The sequence below is a fragment of the Arachis hypogaea genome, chromosome 1, assembly GCF_003086295.3.
Source record: "Arachis hypogaea cultivar Tifrunner chromosome 1, arahy.Tifrunner.gnm2.J5K5, whole genome shotgun sequence".
Classification (NCBI taxonomy): domain Eukaryota; kingdom Viridiplantae; phylum Streptophyta; class Magnoliopsida; order Fabales; family Fabaceae; genus Arachis; species Arachis hypogaea.
The window spans coordinates 53390860-53398923 of NC_092036.1; positions in this window are offsets into that span (position 1 = coordinate 53390860).

Here is an 8064-nt window from a genome sequence, read left to right on the forward strand (position 1 = left end):
CTTGATGCACCCTTGAAATGAATCTCTCCATCTCCCATGACTCGGAGATAGAAGCTTTTGCCTTCCCTTTCCTCTTTCTAGAGGTTTCTCCGGCCTTGGATGCCATAAATGGTTATGGAAAAACAAAAAGCAATGCTTTTACCACACCAAACTTAAAGGGTTTGCTCGTCCTCGAGCAAAATAAGAAAGAAGAGAGTAGAAGAAGAAGAAATGAGAAAGAAGGGAATGGCTTTGTGTTCGGCCAAAAAGGGGGAGAAGTAGTGTTTAGGTTGTGTGAAAATGAAGGAGTGAAGATGAGTTTATATAGGAGAGGGGGAGGGTTGATGTTCGGCTATGTATGGGTGGGTTGGGTGGGAAAGTGGTTTGAATTTGAATGGTGAGGTAGGTCAGGTTTTATGAAGGATGGATGTGAGTGGTGAAGAGAAAGATGAGATTTGATAGGTGAAGGTTTTTTGGGGAAGAGGTGTTGAGGTGATTGGTGAATGGGTGAAGAAGAGAGAGAGTGGTGGGTAGGTGGGGATCCTGTGGGGTCCACAGATCCTGAGGTGTCAAGGAAAAGTCATCCCTGCACCAAATGGCATGCAAAAATGCATTTTTAGCCATTTCTGGCGTTACACGCCGGGCTGGTACCCATTTCTGGCGTTTAACGCCAGCTTCTTGCTCTTTTCTGGCGTTTAACGCCAGTCTGGTGCCCCTTTCTGGCGTTAAACGCCCAGAATGGTGCCAGACTGGGCGTTAAACGCCCAACAGCTAGCCTTACTGGCGTTTAAACGCCAGCACGCTCTCCTCCAGGGTGTGCTATTTTTCTTTCTGCTTTTCATTCTGTTTTTGCCTTTTTTATTGATTTTGTGACTTCTCATGATCATCAACCTACAAAAAATATAAAATAACAAAGAAAAATAGATAAAAACATAACATTGGGTTGCCTCCCAACAAGCGCTTCTTTAATGTCAGTAGCTTGACAGAGGACTCTCATGGAGCCTAACAGATACTCAGAGCAATGTTGGAACCTCCCAACACCAAACTTAGAGTTTGAATGTGGGGGTTCAACACCAAACTTAGAATTTGGTTGTGGCCTCCCAACACCAAACTTAGAGTTTGACTGTGGGGGCTCTGTTGGGCTCTATTTTGAGAGAAGCTCTTCATGCTTCCTCTCCATGGTGACAGAGGGATATCCTTGAGCCTTAAACACCAAGGATTCTTCATTCACTTGAATGATCAACTCTCCTCTATCAACATCAATCACAGCCTTTGCTGTGGCTAGGAAGGGTCTGCCAAGGATGATGGATTCATCCATGCACTTCCCAGTCTCTAGGACTATGAAATCAGTAGGGATGTAATGGTCTTCAACTTTTACCAGAACATCCTCTACAAGTCCATAAGCTTATTTTCTTGAGTTGTCTGCCATCTCTAGTGAGATTTTTGCAGCTTGCACCTCAAAGATCCCTAACTTCTCCATTACAGAGAGAGGCATGAGGTTTACACTTGACCCTAAGTCACACAAGGCCTTCTTGAAGGTCATGGTGCCTATGGTACAAGGTATTGAAAACTTTCCAGGATCCTGTCTCTTTTGAGGCAGTTTCTGCCTAGATAAGTCATCCAGTTCTTTGGTGAGCAAAGGGGGTTCATCCTCCCAAGTCTCATTTCCAAATAACTTGTCATTTAGCTTCATGATTGCTCCAAGGTATTTAGCAACTTGCTCTTCAGTGACATACTCATCCTCTTCAGAGGAAGAAAACTCATCAGAGCTCATGAATGGCAGAAGTAAGTCCAATGGAATCTCTATGGTCTCATTTTGAGCCTCAGATTCCCATGTTTCCTCATTGGGGAACTCATTGGAGGCCAGTGGACGTCCATTGAGGTCTTCCTCAGTGGCGTTCACTGCCTCTTCCTTCCTCTCCAAATTCGGCCATGTTGATGGCCTTGCACTCTCCTTTTGGATTTTCTTCTGTATTGCTTGGAAGAGTACTAGGAGGGAATTCAGTAATTTTCTTGCTCAGCTGTCCCACTTGTGCCTCCAAGTTTCTAATGGAGGACCTTGTTTCAGTCATGAAACTTTGAGTGGTTTTGATTAGATCAGAGACCATGGTTGCTAAGTCAGGGGTATTCTGCTTAGAACTCTCTGTCTGTTGCTGAGAAGATGATGGGAAAGGCTTGCTATTGCTAAACCTGTTTCTTCCACCATTATTATTGTTGAAACCTTGTTGAGGTCTCTGTTGATCCTTCCATGAGAAATTTGGATGATTTCTCTATGAAGAATTATAGGTGTTCCCATAGGGTTCTCCCATGTAATTCACCTCTTCCATTGAAGGGTTCTCAGGATCATAAGCTTCTTCCTCAGATGAAGCTTCTTTAGTACTGCTTGGTGCATTTTGCATTCCAGATAGACTTTGAGAAATCATATTGACTTGTTGAGTCAATATTTTATTCTGAGCCAGTATGGCATTCAGAGTGTCAATCTCAAGAACTCCTTTCTTCTGATTGGTCCCATTGTTCACAGGATTCCTTTCAGAAGTGTACATGAATTGGTTATTTGCAACCATTTCAATCAGCTCTTGAGCTTCTGTAGGCGTCTTCTTCAGATGAAGAGATCCTCCAGCAGAGCTATCCAAAGACATCTTGGACAGTTCAGAGAGACCATCATAGAAAATACCTATGATGCTCCATTCAGAAAGCATTTCAGAGGGACACTTTCTGATTAATTGTTTGTATCTTTCCCAAGCTTCATAGAGGGATTCTCCTTCCTTCTGTCTGAAGGTTTGGACTTCCACTCTAAGCTTACTCAATTTTTGAGGTGGAAAGAACTTTGCCAAGAAGGCATTGACTAGCTTTTCCCAAGAGTCCAGGCTTTCTTTGGGTTGAGAGTCCAACCATGTCCTAGCTCTGTCTCTTACAGCAAAAGGGAATAGCATAAGTCTGTAGACCTCAGGGTCAACCCCATTAGTCTTGACAGTGTCACAGATTTGCAAGAATTCAGCTAAGAACTGATGAGGATCTTCCAATGGAAGTCCATGGAACTTGCAATTCTGTTGCATTAGAGAAACTAATTGAGGCTTAAGCTCAAAGTTGTTTACTCCAATGGCAGGGATAGAGATGCTTCTCCCATAGAAGTCGGGAGTAGGTGCAGTAAAGTCACCCAGCACCTTCCTTGCATTGTTGGCATTGTTGTTGTTTTCGGCTACCATGTGTTCTTCTTCTTTGAAGAATTCGGTTAGGTCCTCTACAGAGAGTTGTGCCTTGGCTTCTCTTAGCTTCCTCTTCAAGGTCCTTTCAGGTTCAGGATCAGCCTCAACAAGAATGTTTTTGTCCTTGCTCCTGCTCATAAGAAAGAGAAGAGAACAAGAAAATGTGGAATCCTCTATGTCACAGTATAGAGATTCCTTGAGGTGTCAGAGGAAAAGAAAAATAGAAGGCAGAAGTAGAAAATTCGAACTTATCAAAGAAGATGGAGTTCGAATTTTGCATTAAGGAATAGTGTTAGTCCATAAATAGAAGGATGTGAGAAGAGGGGAAGTAATTTTCGAAAATCAAGTAAAAGATTTTGAAAACATTTTGAAAAACACTAATTGATTTTCGAAAATAAAAGTGGGAAAGAAATCAAATGATTTTTGAAAAAGAATTTGAAATTAGAAATCAAAAAGATTTGATTGAAAGTTATTTTGAAAAAGATGTGGTTAAGAAGATATGATTGAGAAGATATGATTTGAAAAACATTTTTAAAAAAATTTGATTTTGAAAATTAATGACTTGGTTATCAAGAAAAGATATGATTCAAACATTAAACCTTTCTTAACAGAAAAGGCAACATACTTGAAATGTTGAATCAAATCATTAATTGATAGCAAGTATCTTTGAAAATATAAAGAAATTGAATTTGAAAAAGATTTGATTGAAAAGATATGATTTGAAAAAGATTTGATTTTGAAAAGATTTTGAAAAACTTGAAAAAATTTGCTTTGAAAACAAAATCTTCCCTCTTGTGCCATCCTGGCGTTAAACACCCAGAATGGTGCACATTCTGGCGTTTAACGCCCAAAACTCTACCCTTTTGGGCGTTAAACGCCCAACCAGGCACCCTGGCTGGCGTTTAAACGCCAGTCTGTCCTTCTTCACTGGGCGTTTTGAACGCCCAGCTTTTTTCTGTGTAATTCCTCTGTAGTATGTTCTGAATCTTCAATTCCCTGTATTATTGACTTGAAAAGACACAAATTAAAAATATTTTTGGATTTTTAATAATCAAAATGCAACTAAAATCAAATAACAATGCATGCAAGACACCAAACTTAGCAGTTTGTATACTACTGACACTAACAAAATGAGAATGCATATGAGACACATAAACACTCAAGTCAAGAGAATTTAAAAATCAGAGCAATGAAATCATCAAGAATAACTTGAAGATTAATGAAGACACATGCATGAATGCAAAAGGAGCAGAAACATGCAATTGACACCAAACTTAAAATGAGACTCTAGACTCAAACAAGAAATATTTTTGGATTTTTTCAAAAATTAAGTGGAAAAAGAAAATGAAGGTATCAAAATTCTTAATAAGAATTCCAGGAATCATGCAATGTTAGTCTAAAGCTTTAGTCTAAAGAAATTAAACATGGCTGAACAAGCTTCAGCAGGACATTGCATTCAAGAGCTAAATTGATGAAAATCAATCAGCTTTGGTGATGATAAGAACATCACCTTGAAACACTAGAATTCATTCTTAAGAACTCTGAAGAAAAATACCTAATCTAAGCAACAAGATGAACCGTCAGTTGTCCATACTCGAACAATCCCCGGCAACGGCGCCAAAAACTTGGTGGACGAAATTGTGATCACTACAACTTCGCACAACTAACCAGCAAGTGTACTAGGTCGTCCAAGTAATAAACCTTACGCGAGTAAGGGTCGATCCCACAGAGATTGTTGGTATGAAGCAAGCTATGGTCACCTTGTAAATCTTAGTCAGGCAAACTCAAATGGGTATGGTGATATACGAATAAAACATAAAGATAAAGATAGAAATACTTATGTAAATCATTGGTAGGAATTTCAGATAAGCGTATGAAGATGCTTGTCCCTTCCGTCTCTCTGCTTTCCTACTGTCTTCATCCAATCCTTCCTACTCCTTTCCATGGCAAGCTTAAGCAAGGGTTTCACCGTTGTCAGTGGCTACCTCCCATCCTCTCAGTGGAAATGTTCAACGCACCCTGTCACGGCACGGCTATCCATCTGTCGGTTCTCGATCAGGCCGGAATAGAATCCAGTGATTCTTTTGCGTCTGTCACTAACGCCCTGCCCTCAGGAGTTTGAAGCACGTCACAGTCATTCGGTCATTGAATCCTACTCAGAATACCACAGACAAGGTTAGACCTTCCGGATTCTCTTGAATGCCGCCATCAGTTCTAGCCTATACTACGAAGACTCTGATCTCACGGAATGGCTGGCTCGGTTGTCAGGCGAGCACTCGGTTGTCAGGCGATCAACCATGCATCGTGTATCAGGAATCCAAGAGATATTCACCCAATCGAAGGTAGAACGGAGGTGGTTGTCAGTCACACGTTCATAGGTGAGAATGATGATGAGTGTCACGGATCATCACATTCATCAAGTTGAAGAACAAGTGATATCTTAGAACAAGAACAAGCGGAATTGAATAGAAGAACAATAGTAATTGCATTAATACTCGAGGTACAGCAGAGCTCCACACCTTAATCTATGGTGTGTAGAAACTCCACCGTTGAAAATACATAAGAACAAGGTCTAGGCATGGCCGAATGGCCAGCCTCCCAATGATCTAAGATAGCATCAGAACAAAGATAACTACCCCGATCTCAATACAATAGTAAAAGGTCCTACTTATAGAGAACTAGTAGCCTAAGGTTTACAGAGATGAGTAAATGACATAAAAATTCACTTCCGGGCCCACTTGGTATGTGCTTGGGCTGAGCAATGAAGCATTTTCGTGTAGAGACTCCTCTTGGAGTTAAACGCCAGCTTTGGTGCCAGTTTAGGCGTTTAACTCCCATTCTTGTGCCAGTTCCGGCGTTTAACGCTGAGAATTCTGAGGGTGACTTTGAACGCCGGTTTGGGCCATCAAATCTTGGGCAAAGTATAGACTATCATATATTGCTGGAAAGCCCAGGATGTCTCCTTTCCAACACCGTTGAGAGCGCGCCAATTGGGCTTCTGTAGCTCCAGAAAATCCACTTCGAGTGCAGGGAGGTCAGAATCCAACAGCATCTGCAGTCCTTTTTAGTCTCTAAATCAGATTTTTGCTCAGGTCCCTCAATTTCGGCCAGAAAATACCTGAAATCACAGAAAAACACACAAACTCATAGTAAAGTCTAGAAAAGTGAATTTTAACTAAAAACTAATAAAAATATACTAAAAACTAACTAGATCATACTAAAAATAATGCCAAAAAGCGTACAAATTATCCGCTCATCACTAGCCTACTCTGAATCTTATCTAGGACACCATTGAAAGCTGAACGGGTCACCCTAGAATGGCTAAAGGTAACTCCAAGATACTTGCACAAGTCCTAGACGAATCTGATAGAGGATACCCCAATAAAGACTTCTTTTCTTGTTATAGAGACATTCTTGGTGCAAAGCGCTTTAGACTTCTCCACATTAATCTTCATCCCAGATGCTTTGCAAAACGTCTATAAAACCAACATCACATTTTGCACTTGTCTCTTTGTAGCTTTACAGAATAGACACAAGTCATCCGCAAACATTAAGTGGGATATTTTTGGTCTCCCTCTAGAAATAGCAACCGGCTCCCACAAGCCCAAATCAACCTAATGACTAATAAAGCATGCCAATCGCTCCATACACAACACAAAAAGATAAAGTGATATAGGGTCTCCTTGTCTAAGACCTCGGCTAAGAGTAAAGCCATTCAGACGATTCCCATTCCAAAGAAAGATAAGGAGGAAGCAGTGACACAATTCATAATCAAATTAATTGTAGGAATAGGAAAACCAAAGCTCTTAATGGTATGAGCTAAAAACCTCCAGTCAACTCTGTCATAAGCTTTCTCCGGATCAATCTTAAAGGCCAGTGTGCCTTTCTTTGATTTTGTCTTCTTCATAAAGTGGAGGACTTCATGAGCAATAATGATGTTGTCATGAGTTCCTCGTCCCGGAATAAATCATCCTTGAAGCGGGCCAACAATCTCCGCAATATGAGGATGAAGCCTATTAACAAGGACCTTCGTGATGATCGTGTAAACTATATTACAAAGACTAATCATCCTGAAATCTTTCATAGATACCGGTGATTCAACCTTTGGAATAAGAACCAGTAAAGTCTCCATCATTCTCGGATCAAAAGTAACACTGGAGAATGTATGCTTAACCATCTTCTAAACATCAAGACCAATGATCTCCCAATATTCTTTGAAGAAGAAAGCTTGAAACCCATCAGGACCCGGAGCTTTAAAAGAGTTCATGTGAAAAACAGCTGTTCTGACTTCCTCCATAGTAACTGGTGCCGTAAGATTATTGCAAGCTTCCTCATTCAGAGAAGAAAGAGGCACATCACCAAGGCAACCCAAATCAACATCATCCAAATGACAAAATAAGCTTTCATAAAAAGACTCTGCTTCTTGACTCAGAACCTCTGGATCAGTTTTCCACACTCCATCCTTGAGAAAAAGGCCATGAATCTTATTATGCTTCCTTCGTACAAGAGTTTGAATATGAAAGAATCTTGTATTCCTATCCCCGAACCTTACCCACTGCTCTCTGGACTTTTGGAACCATAGGAGCTCTTCTTGCACCAGAGTATTATTATAATCATCAAGCAACTGTTGCTCTTTCTGACGGAAATAAATACTATCCACCACTTCCAAACGCTTTTGTAAATAATTAATCTGCTGCTCTAATTCACATTTCTTAACAAAAATGCTACCAAATACCTTCGAGTTAAACTCTAGTGAATTCTTCTGTACTTCCGAAAGCTTGCCATGAATCCCTCTATTACCAGACCACCATGAGTGATTCACAATATCCCTATACTTAGGATGAGTAGCCCAAGCAACAACAAATCGGAAAGGTCGATT